The following is a 20,817-nucleotide window of genomic DNA, read 5'->3' as shown; positions in this document are numbered from 1 at the left end:
CTAAATCCAGCAAAATAATGAGGACGGTTGAGGAAAAGAGTAGCTACCCAGAAGCAAATTCACCAAGAGAAGGGAGAATAAAAACATCCCATTCTCTGAGAAAAAAGCAAAGCGCTGAGAGGAAAAAACGTAAGGTTTTCCTTAGCAAGCCTAATACAACACACTTACATTCAGGATGGGACTAAGTTTTTGACTTTGACAGGGTCAGCAGCCTATATGCAACCAGACCCCTGTCCCCTACCTATGATGTAAGTTGTTTAATACGGCAAGCAATAACTGAGAAATTGCTAAATCATTTCTCAGCAGCAATTACTTTGCTTTTAATAATGAGTACTGTGGATACTCTGGTTTTAATTAAAAATTCTCATCCCCTAAATACCTGGGAGGTGATACAGTGGCAGTATTGGAATCTGGACAATGAATCTCTGATCCCTGAGCCCCCCTACTCTATTTATTTATTTATTTTATTTAAAATCTTTTCTATACCGTCGCTAAGTTATATACCATCGCAACGGTTTACATGTAGGCACATATTTAATGTAGGTAAAAGTGTACTATAGTACATTCTAACAGGTACCGTCAAAGGCTCGGATACAATATATCATTAGACAAAATAATTTTTAGAGAAGTGGGTCATGACCGAGTGTACTGAAAGTACTTTTACAGGTAAATTTATCATACATAGTGTTATCAATATGCTAGTTGTGATGTGGGGTTCATAGACTACTCTACTGTATTGTCCTAAGTACTGTGTGTCGGTGCTTATCTGCTTATTCCTGAATAATTTCTATTCTCCCATCTCCTTGTAAAATGCCTGTTTAAAAAGCCATGTTTTTAAACTTGATCTACTGTGAAGATCAGCCGCTGACAGAGATGGAGAGATGGAAGGGGGTCCTCCACTTACTAAACTTCTCTACTGGCAACAGAGCAAGCAGCTGGTGATCCGAACACCGTTATTTAAGATATTTATATCCCACATTATCAAAAATATCTAAGTGGGTTACATCATAAAACACACATAATAAATCACATCAATCATAAAGACTATAAAATAAAACATAGAATTAAATAAAACAAACTGCACCCATCAATAACCTCCACTGGCTACACATATGATCAGTATTCATCATCCAATGCACCTCTCTCTTCAAATCTGTTATTCATCTTCGGACTACCAAAAATTCCTGAAAGCCTCCATAAAAACAAATGCCTTAACTGATTTCCAGTGACACAAAGAGGTCACCAGCATGGGAAACAAAACAGATAGTGGTCTAGCTAACCCTTCCTTTCTGTCCCCTAGCTCCATATAGGATATCTGTAAGGAGCTGCTCTGATCCATGGGTGACAGAAAGTTGTCCACAACACAATGCAGGAGCAAAGAGCTGCACTCCAATATAATCAATACCAACATCCAGGGAGATGCAGAAGATTCAATAAGTCCCCGCAGCTTTAAATAAATTTAATGAAAGATATCTTTTTATTTCTCAACGGCAACTCTATTGCTTGAGATAGCACAGATATTAAAACAGGGTCCCCCGATACGGACCCGTGTTTCGCCAAACTCGGCTGCGTCGGGAGGGACAGACAATTTAATGTGGAGTTCATCAACTTATCAACTTTGTGCTAACATTTGATTCGCAAGGAGAGCCCAAATGTTAGCACAAAGTTGATAAGTTGATGAACTCCACATTAAATTGTCTGTCCCTCCTGATGCAGCCGGGTTTGGCGAAACACGGGTCCGTGTCGGGGGTCCCTGTTTTAATATCTGTGCTGTCTCAAACAATGGAGTTGCCGTTGAGAAATAAAAAGATATCTTTCATTAAATTTATTTAAAGCTGCGGGACTTATTGAATCTTCTGCATCTCCCTGACAGAAAGTTGTGCCATCATTGGGAATAGTCCCCTACCTCAGCAAGACCAAAGTACTTGTGATGGTATAAGCCCCAGAAACTACCCAGTGAAGGGGAATTCAGGTTGCAAGCTAATATAGTAGAGATCCTTTGGAGGCCTTTCCTCCCCCTCATAGTTAAAAAAAAAAAAAAGGCTCCAATCCTTACCTCTATTCTCCTGATACCCATCCCAACTAGATGGTCCAACCAGGAGTGAGTAGGAACTCACTTATGCACATAGGGGCCAGACATCTCAGTGCACCTGTGATTTTGGTGCACCAGCACTTAATATCCCTTGTCACCAAATAAACACCAGCATGTAACACTGGTGCAGCAGCACTCTAAATCAGCATGGTGTCTGAATCACCTTGCATTAGGTCTGAATTGACCTTGCTGTCACTGGCAAAGGTGTGTCCGACGATGCAGCACCAGATACTGCCTATGCCCACACTGCAGCATGATCTATTGCCCATGCAACAGCAGGAACAAACCGATTCACTGGTGCCCATGGTGCTGCATTGTGACAGCACCAACTATGCTTGCATCCACTATCACTTGTGCTGATTTCAACGGCGCCCGCTGTCACCGGTTGGCACTCTGAGGGAACCCATGGCTGATAGCACCCAGTGGCAACTGGCACTGTAGTATGCTAGATGGTAACGAGAAATGGGCATCGGAGAATGGAACTAATGCTTCAATGGAATGGAAAAGACATCAGGGTCCATGGAATAAATGCTTGACTGCCTCAATGGCACTCATAGTGCCCAAAAATAAGAAATAGCAGATGCTGCCCATTACCACTGGGCACCACATCACTTGACAGCATGGCACAAAGTCAACTCCCACCAGTGCTCTGGCACTTGGATATGCATAGGCCTCTGCTGTTAGGGCGGGACAAGGCACCATTAGTACTAACTGCTCATGCTCCCATTCCTCCTTGGAGACTGCCCTGCCAGAGCATGCTGGCAGGCAGGAGGGGATGCTGGGTCATCCAGGACACCAGAAAGGTTGATTAACTTGGGCCCATAGAGACCAGCAAGGCAGCCAGAAATATAGAAACATAGAAATTACGGCAGAAAAAGACCAATCGGCCCATCCAGTCTGCCCAGCAAGCTCCCACACTTATTTTCCCATACTTATCTGTTTCACCAACCACCAAGTTCAGGGCCCCTTTTGGTAACTGTTTGATTCAAATTTCCTGCCACCCCCTGCCATTGATGCAGAGAGTAATGTTGGAGTTGCATCAAAGGTGAGCATAAGGCTTAATGGTTAAGGATAGTAACCTCCACATCAAGCAAGTTACCCCGATGCTTGTTTACCCAGAATGCACAGATCAATGCCTTGTTGGATGTTGTCTGAATGTAAATCCTCTTTTCCACATTTCTCCCTGCCATTGAAGCAGAGAGCAACGCTGTATATGCATTCAAAGTGAAGTATCAGGCTTAATTGGTTTAGGGTAGTAAACACCGCAAACTACCCCCATTCTTATTTGTTTACCCAGACTGTGTAGTTCAGTCCTTGTTGGTTGTTGTCTGAAGGCAAATCCTCTTTTCTACATTTCCCCTTGCCGTTGAAGCAGAGAGCAATGTTGGAGTTGCATTAACTGTGTGAAGGCTTATTGAGTAAGGGTAGTAATCGCCAGGTAGTAGCCTATATTCCAGCAAGCCACCCCCATGGCTCTTCTCTTCATTCCCATACTCAAGCCTTTATGGATCCACAGTGTTTATCCCATGCCCCTTTGAAATCCTTCAGTTTTAGTCTTCACCACTTCCTCTGTAAGGGCATTCCAGGCATCCACCATCCCCTCCCTGAAGAAATACTTCCTGACATTGGTTCTAAGTCTTCCTCCCTGGAGTTTCAAATCGTGACCCCTAGTTCTACAGATTTTTTTCCAACGGAAAAGGTTTGTTGTTGACCATGGATCATTAAAACCTTTCAAGTATCTGAAAGTCTGTATCACATCACCCCTGCTCCTCCTCTCCTTATACATATTTAGGTTTGTCAATCTCCCCTCATAAGTCATTTTATGAAGACCATCCACCTTTTTGGTCGCCCTTCTCTGGACCACCTCCATCCCGTCTCTGTCCCTTTGGAGATACTGTCTCCAGAACTGTACAAGGGGATCATCACTTCCTCTCTCTTACTAGATATTCCTCTCTCTATGCAGCCCAGCATTCTTCTGGCTTTAGCTATCGCCTTGTCACATTGTTTTGCCGACTTCAGATCGTTAGACACTATCACCCCAAGGTCTCTCTCCTGCTCCGTGCACATCAGCCAATCACCCCCCATCAAAAACAGTTCTTTCGGATTTCCACACCCCATATGCATGACTTTGCACTTCTTGGAATTGAATCTCAGCTTCCATATCTTCGACCACTCTTCCAGCTTCCTTAAATCCTGTCTCATTCTCTCCGCTCCTTCTGGCATGTCCACTCTATTGCAGATCTTAGTATCATCCGCAAAAAGACAAACCTTACCTTTTATCCCATCCACAATGTCGCTTGCAAAGATATTAAAGAGGACCGGTCCCAACACCAATCCTTGTGGCACTCCGCTTACCACCGCTCTTCTCTTCAGAGTAAGTTTCATTTACCATCACACATTGTCTTCTGTCTGTCAATCAGTTTGCAATCCAGGCCACCACCTCGGCACTCACTCCTAAACTTTCATTTTATTCACTAGCCTCCTGTGCGGACTGTATCAAAAGCTTTGCTGAAATCCAAGTAGATTACATTGAGCGCTCTTCCTCGATCCAATTCCCTAGACACCACTCCCGTTTCTAGGGATCTACTGAACAGGTCACGCAACGGACCCACCAGCACATCTCTGAGCTCCCTCAGTATCCTGGCCCCATGGCTTTGTCCACATCTCTGAGCTCCCTCAGTATCAGGCCTCATGGCTTTGTCCACTTTCAGTTTTCCTAGCTCTTTCCATACATTCTCTTCTGTAAACGGAGTTTCATCTACTCCACTCCCCTCCAGTTTCTTGTTAACTAGCGACAGTCCTTTTCCAGGGTCCTCTTTAGTGAACACTGAACTGAAATACTGTATTTGTTTAATATTTCTGCCATTTCTTTATCTCTCTCCACACATTGATCCTTTTCACCTTTCAATTTCACTATACCACTTTGGACTTTTCTCCTTTCTCTGATGTATCTGAAAAATGTTTTGTCACCTCGCTTTACCTCTTTAGCAATCCTTTCTTCCACTTGACTTTTTGCTGTCTTGATTACTTTCTTCGTCTCCCTCAGTTCCATCAGATATTCTTCCTTGTGCTCCTCCCTTTGGGATCCTTTATATTCCTTAAACGCTGTTCTTTTAGCTTTTATTTTATCAGCTACCTCCTTTGAGAACCAGATAGGTTTCATTTTTCTCTTGCTTTTCTTTACTTTTCTAACATATAGATTAGTTGCCTTGGTAATTGCTCCCTTTAGTTTGGCCCACTGTTGTTCCACATCTTTCTTGTTCTCCCAGCCTTCTAGTTCTTCCTCCGGGTACTTCCCCATTTCAACAAAGTCCGTGTTTTTCAACTGCAAAACTTGGGTCTTCATGCGACTTCTCTGTATCTTATTTGTAATATGAAACCATACCGTTTGATGATCACTGGTGCTGAGGTTGGCACCCACCTGGACATTAGAGGCATTACCTCCGTTAGTGAGCACTAAATTGAGTCTAGCTCCCTCTCTCGTGGGTTCCATTATCATTTGTTTGAACAGAACCCCTTGCAGGGCATCCACTATCTTTCTACTACTGTTAGATTCTGCAGAAGGGATTCTCCAGTCTACATCTGGCAGATTAAAATCTACAATAATCACCATTTCTCCCTTCTTTCCCATCTTTTGGATGTCTTCAACCAGATCTCTGTCAAGTTCTTCCATTTAATTTGGAGGCCTGTAAACCACTCCAATAAAAATGAATGCCCCATCATCTTTTTTTTAGGTCAGCCCATAGTGCTTCTTCTTTGCCCCATCTTCCTTGCAGCTCAGATGCTTGGATATTGTTTTTGACATAAAGAGCCACTCCTCCCCCTTTTCTGTCTTCTCTGTCCTTCCTTAACAAGTTATAGCCCGATATGGCCGTATCCCAATCATGAGATTCTGTGAACAACATCTCCGTGACAGCAACAACGTCCAAGTCCGCCTCCACCATTAGGGCTTGCAGATATGGGATTTTATTGCCCAAAGTACAAGCATTTGTGCTCAAAGCTTTCTAGCTTTTCTCGTTCAGGTTACTGCTTTTCTTGGACTCCTTTTGTGACTTATTTAGCTGAGTTTTGTTATCAGAGAGAGCGGAGCTCTTTCCCCTATGGAAACATTCCTTCATTCGGTATCACCCCCCACCTCCTCACATAGGCTAAGTAGTGGGGAGTGGTTGATCTTAGATCCTTCTCTGCTTGGGCCTCCATCGATGTCTAGTGGTTGGACTTAATTTCATGGAGCTCCTGTTTATTGAGAACTCAGGCAAGTCCCTGAGCCAGAGACTTAGCCTGACCATACAAGGACACTGCAAACTGCAGGGCCCATGATGCACAGACAAAGGCAAAAAAAAAAAAAAAACCAACACAAAGGGAAAGCAGAGTTGCTTACCTGTAACAGGTGTTCTCAGAGAATGGCAGGATATTAATCCTCACACATGGGTGACATAGGATGGAGCCCAGTCTGGAACTTTGATCTCAAAGATTCTAGAGCTTTCAAACATGCCCTTCTGAGCATGTGTTGCTGTAGTTATCATCCTGCCCCCTAGGCAGAGTCCCTCAGTCCATGATATAGCTAATACATGGAGAAACCAACTCACAGGGGAGGCAGGTGAGTTTCATGAGGACTGACATCCTGCTGTCCTCAGAGAATACCTGTTACAGGTAAGCAACTCTGCTTTTTCTGAGAACAAGCAGGATGGCAGTCCTCACACATGGGTGATTACCAAGCCAGAGGCTGCCCGAGCAGGACCAAGCAGGGAACTCCCCCGTGCTGAAAGCACAACCTTTCTCCCCTTTTGCCTGTGAGGCAGCCAACCCAAAGCTTGGTCTAGGCAGGAAAAGCGTTGGGTTCTACATAAGAAAACCATCGAACAGACAAAAACTCTGATACATAGCAGAGGCACCTAAGGCAGGGTTGTGATGAGAATTCCAACAAGAAGGATAATTTGCCTCATGGAAAATATCACAGGGTTTCAATCAATGAATCCTGACCATGACTGTAATCTTAGATCCCCCTGGATATAGGAAAAGGCTTAGAAAACCCACCAAAAGAGATCTCTTGGATGAAGTCTGCAAAGTCTTGGATGAAGTCTTGGATGAAGTCTGCAAAAAGTCAACTGGGGCTAGAGAGCCCTCCAAAATGCAGTCTACTAGCATCTAATGGACAGAATGCATTTGCAGAAGCACACCCAATGAGTGGCTGATAGGCACCAGGGGGAAGAAAAAACAAGTAGTGGTTGTAAGAATAAGAGGCAAAAGTGTTGGGGTCTGTGGCAGATCCTACCTGCCAAAGTACCAGACAGATCTGACCTCCCAGTTCAGATGGGGTGACTCAACAGTGTCATGGAATAAAGGGCAATCCTTGAAACAGGATCACTAGCCCATATCCCTGAGCAAGGAAGATAAGCTAGGACCGAGGCTCACTCGACACACCACCCTGTCAATGGTATGGCTATCCTCCACAGGAAAGCTCAGGTGAGCAGGAAGGCACTTGTATCAACCCAGTGAAGTATGAAAAGCTAAAGGCAGTACTAGCCAAAATTTGGCAAAAAAAACAGGAAAAGGTGGGCTACCGTTCCCTGAAGCTATACACGAAGATATACCACAAATGCCTTAGCTTTTCTCTCCTCCCCCCAGACATTCTGCCTGGAAGTTGGAAGGAGCAAAAAACACAAGTAGGCAGACCTGGGGGTGCAGGGATAAAAAAAAAGCCCTAGGCTGTATATCTCAACCCAATGACACAACTGAAGTTGCCTCCTAAGGTAGATCTCTGAGCCTGATAGGAACGGCTGAAACTGAGAGCAAACCTCTTAGGGAAGAGATCTAGAAACTCTCTACCAAGAGACAGCAAACAGGGATGCCGCAAGTGCAACCCCTGTAAAACAGGATTTCTTCACTTGCCTGGAAATCTGAAGGGTACCAAGGCAGGGTCAGTCTGAGCTTGGAAGAGATTGTCTACCAACCTGACCAAGGTATAGACCATTATTACATATACTTCTCCCAAGTAACCACGTGGTCCAGTAAGTGGAACAACATTTGCGCACACCAGGATCTCCCTGTCTGCAGACAGGGTAATCTCGGAGAGGCAGAAGGATAACTCACAAGCCACTGCAACAAAAGTGAGCACCTCTGTTGCAGGGTCCCTCATCCCCTAACTCATGCAGCCATGAATATAGAAAGGCTGAAAGGTATACCTATCAACCAGGATGCACATGGACCAGAACTCTCCTCACTGAGGTAAGGTCCCACATGTGAGAATAACTGGCAAGAGCATTCATTTGTGAATACACACTGTGTGTTCAACAGATATGAATAAAGGTGACTACTGCGTGGGTGAAACTTCTAAACTTCACCGGGGAGCTGCCCAGAGGCGGAGACCCCAAGTACTACGGGGAGACCGAATCCAGAATAACTCCCTCACAAACTAGACCTGCTGCACCTTAGGATGATCTAAGAAAGCTATCACCCGACCTGCTCATGGATCTCACAGGGAACAGAGAGCAATCACCAGTCAGAAGCAGTGAAATCCCTTTTCCGGGAAATGGGTAACATAGGCTACCCCTTGAAGGGATGGATAACCAGGCATCCAAGCTGGAAACAATAAGAGTCGCTTCTGGAACCCCAGTGGTATATCCCCTTCCAAAGGGACAGAAAAAGAACGAGAATCAGGCCTCCCGATCCTGAAGACATTCCTACTTTCCAGGAGAGAGTGAAATAAAGTCGCTGACTGTTTAGGCAGCCACCAGTGCAATAATCAGTGGCGGGACCCCAGCAAAAATGGTCCAAATGACCACTGCTACCATTCCCCAAAGCCTGCAGGTCCTGGCCTGCAAGAAGGAGCACAGATTTCAAAGAATCAAGGCTCCAGTCTGGCGACAGACCTGTATGGGACGGAGCCCCAGGGGCTTCCCCATAAAGGGAATTCAAACGTAAACTATCATGAGAGGAGTTGAAAGACATACTCCTCTAGTGTGGGAGGGGAAGATTCTCGACCCTCCTGGCATCCACCCCCACAGTAGTTCAACCAGGAACGCAGTCTTAGGTCTTAAATCTTCATCAAGGAGTTGTAAGTAAAACCTGTAAAAGGTACCTATGGAGTTTAATGTTCTTTTCTCTCTTATTAGCAATCATTTTATTTATTTATTTATTTAAAATTTTTATATACCGACATTCATCCAGGATATCACATCGGTTCACAGTGTAACGCAAACAGACGCCATGCATGGCGCTTTACATAGAACAAATAAAACATGTTAACACGGGAATAAGGGGGTAAGAAAACATGGGAGAAATTGCATTAAATAATAAACAAGATTTGCAATTATATACATATGTACAAAATGGGGAGACTGAGAGAAAATAGATATAGGAATACTAGGAAGGGAGGGGGAGTGGAGAGCGGGGGGGGAGAACAAGAGAGGAGGGGGGGGGGAAAGAAGAAGGAAGGGGCGAGTTGGGGGGGACAGAAGGAGGGTAAGATTTGTAACATCGACCAATGTTCACAATTTCTTGTGCTTATCTTATGATTTTCTTTGCCCGTCACGACTCTGATTCTGGTGTCCCCCCCCCTTTTTTTATGGTTTGCACATTGTTCAAATAGTTACATGAGTCATATCTTTAGAAGTATCTCCAATCCATTCCCTTTAATTTTGCACCTATATACATCTCATACGACAGTACTGAGCACAGTATTTCCCACTTGTGTTTGATATCTTTGTAACATTTTTTTAAAAAAGATTTTTGTGAAATTTTTGTAACTTTTTTGTAATGTTTAAGTTAGTATGTATTCATATGGTATCTACATGTTTAAGTAAATAAATTTACTATTTTGATTTTTCTACATCAACTCCATAGGTACCTTTTACAGGTTTTACTTACAACTCCTTGATGAAGATTTAAGATTATCATATGCAAATTGTAAGCATTGCTTTACACATTCATATATTTTTTCTGTTTTGTTAATTTTTTTCCCTTTCCCATTCTTTTAATAACTTGGAGATTAATTTATTAGGCATCTATAACAGTTATTTAAATATTTAAAGGCAATATCCAATCTTTAGGTACTTGTCATCTTCCAAATGTTTTTGCTGGTTTTACAACATATGCTATATTTTTTAACTATTTATTATTTTTACTGTACACTTTTATGTCCATGATATATCATTTACGTTAACATTTAGTCTCATGTTCACACTACATATTTCCATGTTACCATTTTATATGTTCATTATACATGTTTATTTTATATGTCTATGTAATGTATGTTTTTATTAGTTTTTAATTATTTTTATATCATTTAATGTCATTTATTCTATGTTTTTAGCCCCTGATGCAGCCCTATTGAAAGAGGGCGAAACTCGGCTGGAGTCGGGCTTATTGCATATTCTGATTCTACATAATAAATTTATTTTTTTTTTTACATTAGGCTGCTTATTGTGTATTTTAGGTCAGTCTTGTGCTCACCACGAGGGGAAAAAAACCCCCACACCCATACACCAGAGAACAACTGAAAGAATAGTGTCCTCTGCTTTAAAAGTGCAATAATGAGTTCTCGTGCAGTGGTATCGCACATATGCTTGTATGTTTGTACAGTGTTGCTTATGTTATGTAGTGCTATAGAAATGTTAAGTAGTAGCAGTAGCAGCTTATGGGAAGAATCCCATGGCACAGCAAGGACTGAGCACCACGTGTTAGCATCGGCGGGTGCGCACTGCCAAAAAGCAGTCAAAAAGTATGTGATGGCACCCTCCTCGCTAGTGTCCCATAGCACCCCAAGGTGCAAAACAGATGAAGAGCTAATACCTTGATGTGACTATGGGGGTCCGCTATCTCTGACACTGCTCTACACAGCACTCGACAAAGAGAATGCTGCCCACCAGCACTAAAGGTGCTTGGAGGAGTAGACAACCTCTGCTGTACCCAATCTGACCATGGCGTCCATTATGTGGGTGGTATTCTGTGGTGCAGTCCCTGAATTAGAGTCATGAATGGCTCACTGCCTTTCCGTTGTGTAACAGGCAGGGAAATCCAGGGTGCCTGACTGTGCCCATGGTGCTCTGCGGCTGTCTCATGCAGCATCCAACTACCACAGAGGCGACAGCGCCTCTGCAGTGCCAATCGTGATGGATACCTTTCATGGCACCACACACCGCCACACTATGGGCTTCAATAGTGTCTAACTGCCATTCAGGCTCTTGACCCATTCGCATATAAAGCCATAAATGATGCCCCAGGCTCCTGTGGTTGTTGACAATGATGGTGCCCATGGAGCCAGAAGGCAGAGGTTGTGTGGCACTGACAGGCTGCATCAATGCCCAAGGAAACCAATGACAGCTGGCACCATTGATGGTTTCCCTTAGCTTACCTATGTGCCCAAGAGCGCTGATGTTGTGAACTCGATGGTCCCTTGCCAGCACCCCTGGCAGCCGATAGCCTCACAGCAACCCCAGCGCTAATCTGCACTTGAAGCCCAGTGATGCCCCCTCTTCCCCTCTCTCAAACCACTCACCCTCCCCTCCCAGTGCCTCTGGCGCTAGATGGCAGCTCAGGACACCTGACAGCATCAGTGTTCATAGCACCTGATGGCCGTATGCCATCAATGGCACACCATGAGGCCCCTCAGTACCCCATTCGGTCACTGCAGAGGGTGCATCGAACCAACGCTCGATAGCCTAGAGGGCCCTGGCCCATAGTGCACTCTGGATGCATTGGCACTCAAGGGGTTTTTGGGTTGATGGTAACCCCGGCACTCGACAGTACCAAGGCCATCCAAGACCCAAAGCCCGAGTCGCCCACAGGCTTCCATGGCACTTGAGGGGGACCAGGGCACTTGATGGCAATGCCGTTGTCTTCTGACAGCAAGGGTAATCAAGAGAGGTCACACGGGGCATCGTAGGCAACATGCCTGATGACCTTTCATGGCGCTCAAGGACATTGTTGGCAACATGCTTGATGGTTTCTACTAATCAATCCTGTTCTTAATATTTTTGTTCAAGATTTATATCTTGTTTATTTTGGAAATACATAAATAAAAAAAAACCAAAACAAGAAAACTACCTAAGGGTAAGATGAAGGCGAAACAACTTTGCAGGGCCTTGCTACAAAAATAGTTTCTGCAGCTCTAGAAACTTTCACTGCAGTAGCTGTGAGAAAAGAGAAAAGAACCATGACTTACTAACTGCAGAAAAAATGAAACTGAGGAACCTTGCCTGGGAAGCAGGGAAGTGGCTGGGGCTGTATATGTTCAGTAAAGCATGCATAAAACTTCTAGAATCTTTGAGATCAAAACTCTGGGCTGGGCTCCATCGGATGATGTCACCCATATTTCTCCTGGGGGAATTCTGCGCCAAAAAATGTACAATTCTTCAAAATTCTGCAAACTTTATAGTGGTCAAAATAACATAATTTACATGACAGTCTTTAAGTAATTACATTTTAAATTAAATCAGAAAATGTTATTACTTAGAGATGCAGAATTTAAATATTTTGAGCAGAATTCCCCTATAAATTCACTGTAAGAGTGTCCCTTTCACTTTCTCTCCCTACTTGCCTGGCCACTTTGCCCTCTCAGCCCCCAACTCCTCCACCTGCCAGTATCTCTCCCCTCCACCTCTAGGCTCAACCCCTTCCACTCTATCGCCAGTCCCCAAGTTTGACTCAGTTCTCAGTACTGCCCCTCACACAGGCTCCCTCTGTCTCTCCCTCTCTCTCTCTCTCACACACACACACTTCCCTCTCTCTAATACACATACACACACCTTCAAACAGGCTCCCTCACTCTCTTGCACATACACATCCCCTCATACAGGGTCCCTCTCTCTTGCATACACACCCACACAAGCTCCCTTTCTCTCTCACACATACATCCTCACATAGGCTACCTATGTCTCTCTCTCATGCACCCCTTCACAAAGATTCTGTCTCACACATACACAATCCCTTCACACAGGCTGGCACCTTCACATACACACAATCCCTTTTTCATACATATGAGCTCCCAATCTCTCACATACATACAAACTCATTCACAATCTCCTCATATAGGCTCCCTCTCTCTAGCACCCAAGTCAAGCATCCCCCCCCTCACCTCCCATGCTCTCTTTCACACCCTCTTGCTCACCTCCCTCCCCTTCTCACACCCCTGTCCCTCTCCTCTCACATACACACACACATTCACTCTCACCGGGGCCTTCACCTTCGCCGTGAATGAAGCGCATCCAATGGCACAAGGGGGCCTTCATCTTCACCGCGAACTCCACGCCAGGGCCTTCCTCTTTCCCGCGAGCAGAGCACGTCCTGCGGCACATGGGGGCCTTCATCTTCGCCACGAATGGAGTGCCGTGGCCTTCATCTTCGCTGCAAGCTGAGTGCGTCCAACAGCACACAGGGGCCTTCATCCTCGCCTGCTACGTTCATGGCATGTCGGGGTCTACTCTGCCATTTTCTGCGCAGGGGGGTAATTCTGTGCAAATTCTGCACTCTGCAGTAGCGCAGAATTCCCACAGGACTACCATATGTGAGGACTGCCATCCTGACTTTCCTCCGAGAAAGAGGTTGGGCTTGTGACCATCTGGCCCCCTTTATCTTTGCTGCCAGACCTGAACCTATTCCTGTTTCTCCTCGACTTGCCTGGTGACCACTGGTTAACCCTGTCCAGCTCAGTCCTGTGAGTTCAAGGCTCTCCACTATCTCAGACCCATTGTATGAATTTTCGGAAAGAGTATGCCTGTGCTTCAGTTCTTCAGGAATCAAGCTGTAAATTTATACATTTATAGCTCTTTAATTGAAAGCATTTTTCAAATGTTATGCTGCTTTTCCTATTAAAAATCAGAGGTATTTTGCAAAGAGATACATTTAATGTTTTATTCATTCTTTTATGCTGGGGTTAAGAACACCAGCAAATGTTAACTGGTTTTATTAGTGATGGATTAGAAAACCATGATCCATAATCCTCCTCATAAATCAGGTATTCTCTACCTGCCAAGGATCAATAGATCATAATCCAAGATCAGATAGAAATTATCTAGTTAAGTGTAAAAATGCAATATATGCTCATTTGAATACTTGGTATAATTAAACCATGTTTAGACATATACTGTATTACAATGTAAAGGTATATTTTACAAGCTATGTAAAATAAACATTGCATGGATAATGTCCATAAATTGCACACACCAAACAAGATGATTCTATAACCTAATTTTGTTTTATATTTCAAGTTCACTTTAAATCTTTTTATACATATTTTCATACAATTTTATTCTGCTTTTTTATAGAGGATGCAAAGAAATGAATATTGTTAAAATCTAAGTTGAATATAAATTTGCTTACAGTAATATTCTGCATGCTTCATTATTTAGTCCACCCATGGAGTCATAGTATATGATGGCCTTTCTCCTGAAGTCCACTTCCTAGATAGAAAAGCGAAACAAACATCAAAAGGGCAAGCAAATCTGGCCAAATTAAAAAATGTTACTATCCAAAAAAACCCTTAATCACCCCTACTGTTCTGTATAAAGAAACTATTAATAACAAATGACAAACAGCAGTCCACTAAAAATTTAATTATACAAATACTTTAATAAACACTTTAGTCTATATATAAACCCTATTCAAGAAAAGTACACTTCTCAAAAAATATACAAATATGAATATTCATAAGCCATGTATTACAAATCCCATTATAAACTCCATTATAAATACTCACACATCCTACTTGCCAAAAACATTCACTCCTCACACATCACATCAAAACCCCTTAATTAAAAAATTTAAAAAAATACATAAAAACAAAAAATACAAACATCAAAAACCCAAAAGAAAGGAGGAAAAAAGAAAGAAAATCCCCCAAACAAAATTTCATTCAAAACACTTAATTAATCTTTAGGTACACAGTGGAGAAGATGTCGGCAGAAAATTATCAGGAAAATAATGATAAACCTCAACACTTGTTGTTGTACTTTGAACCTCATACGTAATGTAACTGCAATGATTTTCAAAACCACTTCTTCAGGATGACATCTTGATGAAACGTCCAGGGAACATTAGCTCTTAAACCTTTAGACATCTCAAGTTACTTTTAAATCAATCCAGTGCCTCCGGGGCACTAACATCACCTAAGGTGAAACAAATCACTTAAATGTTTCAGATGGTCCAAAGATTTCTTTAGACCAGTGTCTATGCTTCCTGGGTTTCCGGCGCTCAGCCCGGTCTTTCCCCAACGCAGAGGACGATGACGACCTCGAGGGGAGGGGAAAGACCACCGAGTATCGATCTCCCTCTCCTTGATCCTTAGGAGTACTGGAGAGTGGAACCGCCAGGGGAAGAGACGAGGACGGTTCCCAGAGGTCCTTAGGTGTGGAAGACACTGGCGCCAAAGTAGAAGGTTTTGGAGAGCCAAAAAGCTTCTCCATTTTATCCAGGTGCCCATGACACCCTTTGGGGTTCATTTGATCACATAAACGACACCCTCTGTCGTGCGAGGATACACACCTCATGCGGATCCGTGATGAACATGGTCCATGGGCACCGTCAAAAACCAGATGATACCATTGAAAAAGAGGACGGCGCGCAGTCGATGACCAACGGAGACCCAAAGTGGGAGTCTGGAATTGACCATGAATAACGATGGCAAAAGCCAAAGGTACCTACCAGAGGAACCAAAAGCGAAGGGGAATCCGAAGCAGAAAAATCCCCGAAAATTAAGCAAAAACACTTTCAAGGGTTTGAAGCTCCACAACCATGAGGCTACTGCACCGTGGAAAAGAAGAGACTGAAAGAGGACCATGCACAAATAACAGCAGGCTGGGCATGCTCAGTCTGCCAAAGTTTTCTGTGCTAGGCTCCATCTGATGATGTCACCCCAAAAGTGAGGACTATCATCCTGCTTGTCCTAGGAGAATTTATGTTTGCGCAAAAGAAGAAAAACCCCCACACACTATATTTTTCTGCAGTTTGTGATTTTCTTCCAGGTGCACAACTCTTGACTGCAGTCTATCCTTCTCCCATGCTGAGCCAAGCAAATCTGCAGCAGAAGCATACTGGTAGGCTCAGTCAAGTGGTGGACCACTTTTAGGAAAGAAATAAGACTTCTCTTGGAGCACTTTAAGTCATACATTGCAATAAAAGTAACTTTCACCTTTAAAATTTTTAAATATATTTTCCCCTTTGGGCTTATAGCCCACAAGATGGCAGGGTCATTTTAACTTTACCAAGTTGAAATAGTATATAAACTACACAACAGCAACACAATTATGAAAAGAGAATATCCTATTTCTAGGAGCTACAGTTACTCACAGCTTACGCATGTAGGGTCGAGCCACTAATATGACAGGAGTCAAGTGATTAAAGACGGTATTGGATAAGCTAAACAAACAGTTACCACACAACACACACCCAACCACTAGCCTGTTAAATAAGTCAATCCAACATTGTATATAGTAAACCAATGCTTATTAAATTATCTGCTAAATGTTTTATAGTTCTTATTACTTCTTCCAAACTTTGTAAACTCCAAATGCCTCATATATGTATACCACTGTATTGATCACAAATTGTATTCTTATTTACATTCGTTCAGTGCACATGTTAGTAGTTCTATGTATTGTTGTTTCTCTTGTAAACCGTTGTGACGGCCAGTTGCAAACAATGGTATATAAAAACACATAAATAAAATAAATAAACTGAAAATATACAGTTCAGCTGCCAACAACTGGAAATACTGTTGGTAAGAAATGGCTTTTTGCTCACATCCTAAAATCTTTGCTTTTTCTCCACTTCATTGTAATACCACAGACCTGCCTGATTTCTGGCTTTACCCTAATTTCCCAGTCAGAATCTTCTATGCTTCTCCAATGCTTTCTTTAATTTTTACACCACTTTCACTGGGACAGTCTTTTTATTTTAATTTTATTATTATTTTTATATACCGACATTCATCTCAATTGAGACATCACACCGGTTTACATTCAGGTACTGTAGGTATTTCTCTATCCCCAGAGGGCTTACAATCTAAGTTTTTGTACCTGAGGCAATGTAGGGTAAAGTGACTTGCCCAAGGTCACAAGGAGCGACAGCAGGACTTGAACCTTGGTCTCCTGGTTCATAGTCCACTGCTCTAACCACTAGGCTATTCCTCCTCCTTCCATGTATCTACCATGCTTTCTTTAAAGAAATGCTTACTTACATTATTCCTGAGTCTGCCTCTTCCAGTTTTATATTGTGATCCTTGTTCTAAAACTTCATTATATGAAACAGCTTATGGTACAGATTGCCTGGATTTCCTCTGCTTTGAATAAAATTACCATGCGTGACTGTGTTTTTCACATCATTTCAGTACATTGTTAAATGATGATTCCTTGCTGTTTGAATTGTTTGATTTATTTTGACATGTTTTATATGCAGTATTATTTTGTTGTGTTTTAAGTATTTTATTTTATTGGAATCCACCTAGAACAGGCCTTGGCAATAGGTGGAATATAAATTATTATAAATAAATAATCAGTGGTTTCCAACCTGTGGTCCATGGACCCCTAAGGGTCCACCAGACCATAACAGGAAGTTGACAAGAAGTAAGCTGTGAAAGGCGATGAGAAAGCCCATACCATGGAAGAGGAGGCCTGACAGGCCGCCAGCACACACCATCTTGCGGCTGGCCATGAAAAGGAGGACCAAGAGGCTGCTGACATACCCATTTTGCCAGCAGCCACAAAAAAGGAGGTGCGAAAAGACATTGGCCTGCCATATCCTGCCAGTGGCCATAAAAAAGGAGACCTGACAGGCCGCTGGCACATCCCATCCCACCAGTGCATCCCATCCTTCTAGTAAACAGAGTGAGGAAGAGGCCTTTGGACCCCCCTCTCCCCCCCCTCCTGGTCTGAGGTGATCGAGTGCCACCTGTTATTGAAATGGCACAATCGACCTCCCACTGGTATGGGGGGCAATGGAAGCTGCCTGCTGCTCTCTATGCAGGAGTCAAAAACCAGAAGCACGACCTGGTTGAGGAGGTGCTTGCGATTTTTGTTTTCGTATCTGACAAGATTGGGTTTTTTGAAACGGTCTCGTAGAACGGGTTCTAGCTGGTGGCGGGTAGGATTTCTTCGGGCAGAAGAATGACTTCTTAGAGTCCTTTTGGAAAGGCTGTTTTGAAGAGTACTCAAGAAGGCATCAGAGAGAGCTGTCTTAGGGTCTCATGATAGTTCTTGAGTTCCGCCACCGTTCGTTGAATCTGCTCGCCAAACAGATTATCTTCTACATAAGGCAGGTCAGATAATCTGTCTTGTACTTCAGGGTGAAGGTCAGAAGACTTGAGCCAGGCCCATCGTCTTGCCGAGATAGCAGCTGCAGATACCCTGGTAGCAGTGTCAAAGATATCGTAAGATGATCTGATCTCATGCTTGCCTGCCTCAAAACCCTTGTTTACTAGGGCTTGGAGTTGATCTTGAAATTGCTGAGGCAGGGAGTCTTTCAAGTCCTGTATCTGCTTAAATAAGACCCTATTATATTGGGTCATATAGAGCTGATAAGAGGCAATTCTGGAGATGAGCATTGATCCCTGGAAGACACGGCGACCAATGGCATCTAGAAATTTCTGTTCCTTGCCTGGGGGAAAAGAAGAATGAGGTTTTGATCTCCTTGCTCTTTTCTGGGAAGATTCTACAACCACAGATTGGTGATCCAATTGAGGTTTGTGAAAGCCTGGAGCTGACTGTACGAGATAGGTGGTGTCAGCTTTCCTGTTGACTGGAGCAACAGAGCCAGGATATTCCCAGTTCTTTTTGAGGAGATCCAGAAGAACCTGGTAGACAGGGATGGAGGTTATTTCCTTGGGAGCATCCAGGAATTGTAGCAACTCTATCATTTGATGCCTATCGTCCTGTTCCGTCTGTAATTGGAAGGGAACCAATTCAGACATTTCCTTCACAAAATTTATAAAGGAAAGGTCCTCTGGAGGAGAAGAACGCTTTCTGCTTTCAGTAGGTGAAGGTGGTGAAGGCAAATCATCGGTGTCTGGTGAAGACTCATCAGACCAGGTATCATAGGGATCAGCACCTGCTCCTCTAGGGACTAGAGGAGGACAGGACGGTGGGATCCCTGAAGGTCCTGGTTGAGGCTCCGAAGGACTTGAAGGAATAACTGGAGGCACAGATGAAGGCATCGAAGGAACCAGTGCAGGCATCGCGGGCATCGATGGATGTCTCGGTGGCGCCGGACGTATCGGCACCGATGGATGGATCGGTGGTACCGACACCGTATCAGCATCGATGGGTGAGGCATCGGCAGAACTCCCGATGGAGGGATGCAAAACGGTGTTTCTCCTCCCGATGACAAAGTAAGCAAGGAGAGCACCGGAGCCATCGGTGACCCACGGTCCTTTGGTGGAAAAGCGGCCATGAACGCTTCCATCCTTGAGAGCAGCGATGCCAACGCTGCTGGAATCGGGTCAGTGGTCGGTTCCGCAATCAGTACCAGTGTCAGTGCCGGAGGAACTTGGAGTTGATGCATCACCTTGTCGATGGCCTCCTGAACCATCCGTCCAGTTCTTCTCGGGAGACCTGGAGCAAGCAACCCTGGCTCCGGAACAGAGAAAAGAGGCAGAGGCATAGCTGGAGGGACCACCATTAAAGGCAGAGTCGCGACTCCTGATACCCTGTCGGGTGAGGGTTGCCTCGGTGACCCGGTCACTGAAAAGGTCAGTGCCTTTTCTGGACGGGGTTTCTTCGATGGCGGCTCGGACGATGGTGAGGTTGATGATTTCGCTTCCTCGATGGTCCGAGACTTTCGATGCCGGTGGCGATGTTTATCACTACGATCCCCACGGACGGTCACCGGCCGGAGGTCGATACTGGCGCGAAGTTGACAGTGCCGGTTCTGACGACGTCAATGCAATAGACGGCGTCGGGGTTTCAGCACAGAAGAGAATTTCCATTTTCTCCATTCTGGCCTTGCGACCCTTTTGGTGTCATTAGGGCACATTTGGTGCAGGTTAGGACATTGTTCTCACATCTGAGACACATTACACAGACTTTGTGGGGGTCTATGATGGACATGGTGTGATTACAGTCCGGGCACCGGCGGAACCCTGACGCCATGGCCATTAAAATTGAGCCGAGGTACAGTCGATGGCCAGTAGGCCGCGAGGGCTAAACTCGACGGTAATTGACGGAAAACGGGTAAAAAAACTTACCGGAGTACCGCGGCTTGAAAAAGTTGAAGGAGGGACCAAGCAGCTTGACTTGGTCTGTTTACCTAACAGGAGGTGTATTGCTGTTTTAGGGCCTGGTGTATGCAATGTTGCCTTTTCATAGGTAGGGTTGTTACTGTTCAAATCTGGTAGACAGGGTGTTATGGTATGGCAGATTTCCTATAGGATCTGAATACATTTTTTGCAGGATATTGTACATAAGATTTTTCCTTTTGGGACTTAGTACTTTCCATTATCCATAAGGCAGTTGTTCTTCACCGCCTTATGAGGATACTACTTAGCTTTTAGGTTCTATGCATTGAGCATAAAACTTACCCTAAATGATTTGCTAAATGTATTAGAATAGCTTAGTTAATTGCAAAAGCTTTTATATTAAAACAGTGGATACAGTTTGCACCACCTTTATCACTTTGGATTAAAAAATGGTGCTGTGGATGCAATTAGAACCTTTAGATGCTAGATATCTTTATAAAAGTGTGAGTAAAACTTATTTACGCACCTGAGACATAATCCATTCTCAGTTACCAAAAAC

The 20,817-nt window shown here is 43.9% G+C and overlaps 1 protein-coding gene across 3 annotated transcripts in view; it reads right to left on the bottom strand.

Annotated features, from left to right (window-relative positions):
* The window catches only part of SENP1 (SUMO specific peptidase 1), a 458,603-nt gene that overhangs the window by 37,568 nt on the left and 400,218 nt on the right, over positions 1–20,817 (bottom strand). For 2 of the 3 annotated variants that reach the window (XR_003855556.1, XR_003855557.1), the window contains exon 16: positions 14,414–14,493. The exons of the other annotated variant lie outside the window; for it this stretch is intronic. The gene's annotated coding sequence lies outside the window, so the exon portion shown is untranslated. The remainder of the gene's footprint in view (positions 1–14,413; positions 14,494–20,817) is intronic. 3 annotated transcript variants of the gene reach the window in all.

The sequence above is a fragment of the Rhinatrema bivittatum genome, chromosome 3 (genome assembly GCF_901001135.1).
Source record: "Rhinatrema bivittatum chromosome 3, aRhiBiv1.1, whole genome shotgun sequence".
NCBI lineage: Eukaryota > Metazoa > Chordata > Amphibia > Gymnophiona > Rhinatrematidae > Rhinatrema > Rhinatrema bivittatum.
Note: the sequence above shows the minus strand (reverse complement) of the source record. Positions and strands in the feature narration are given on the sequence as shown.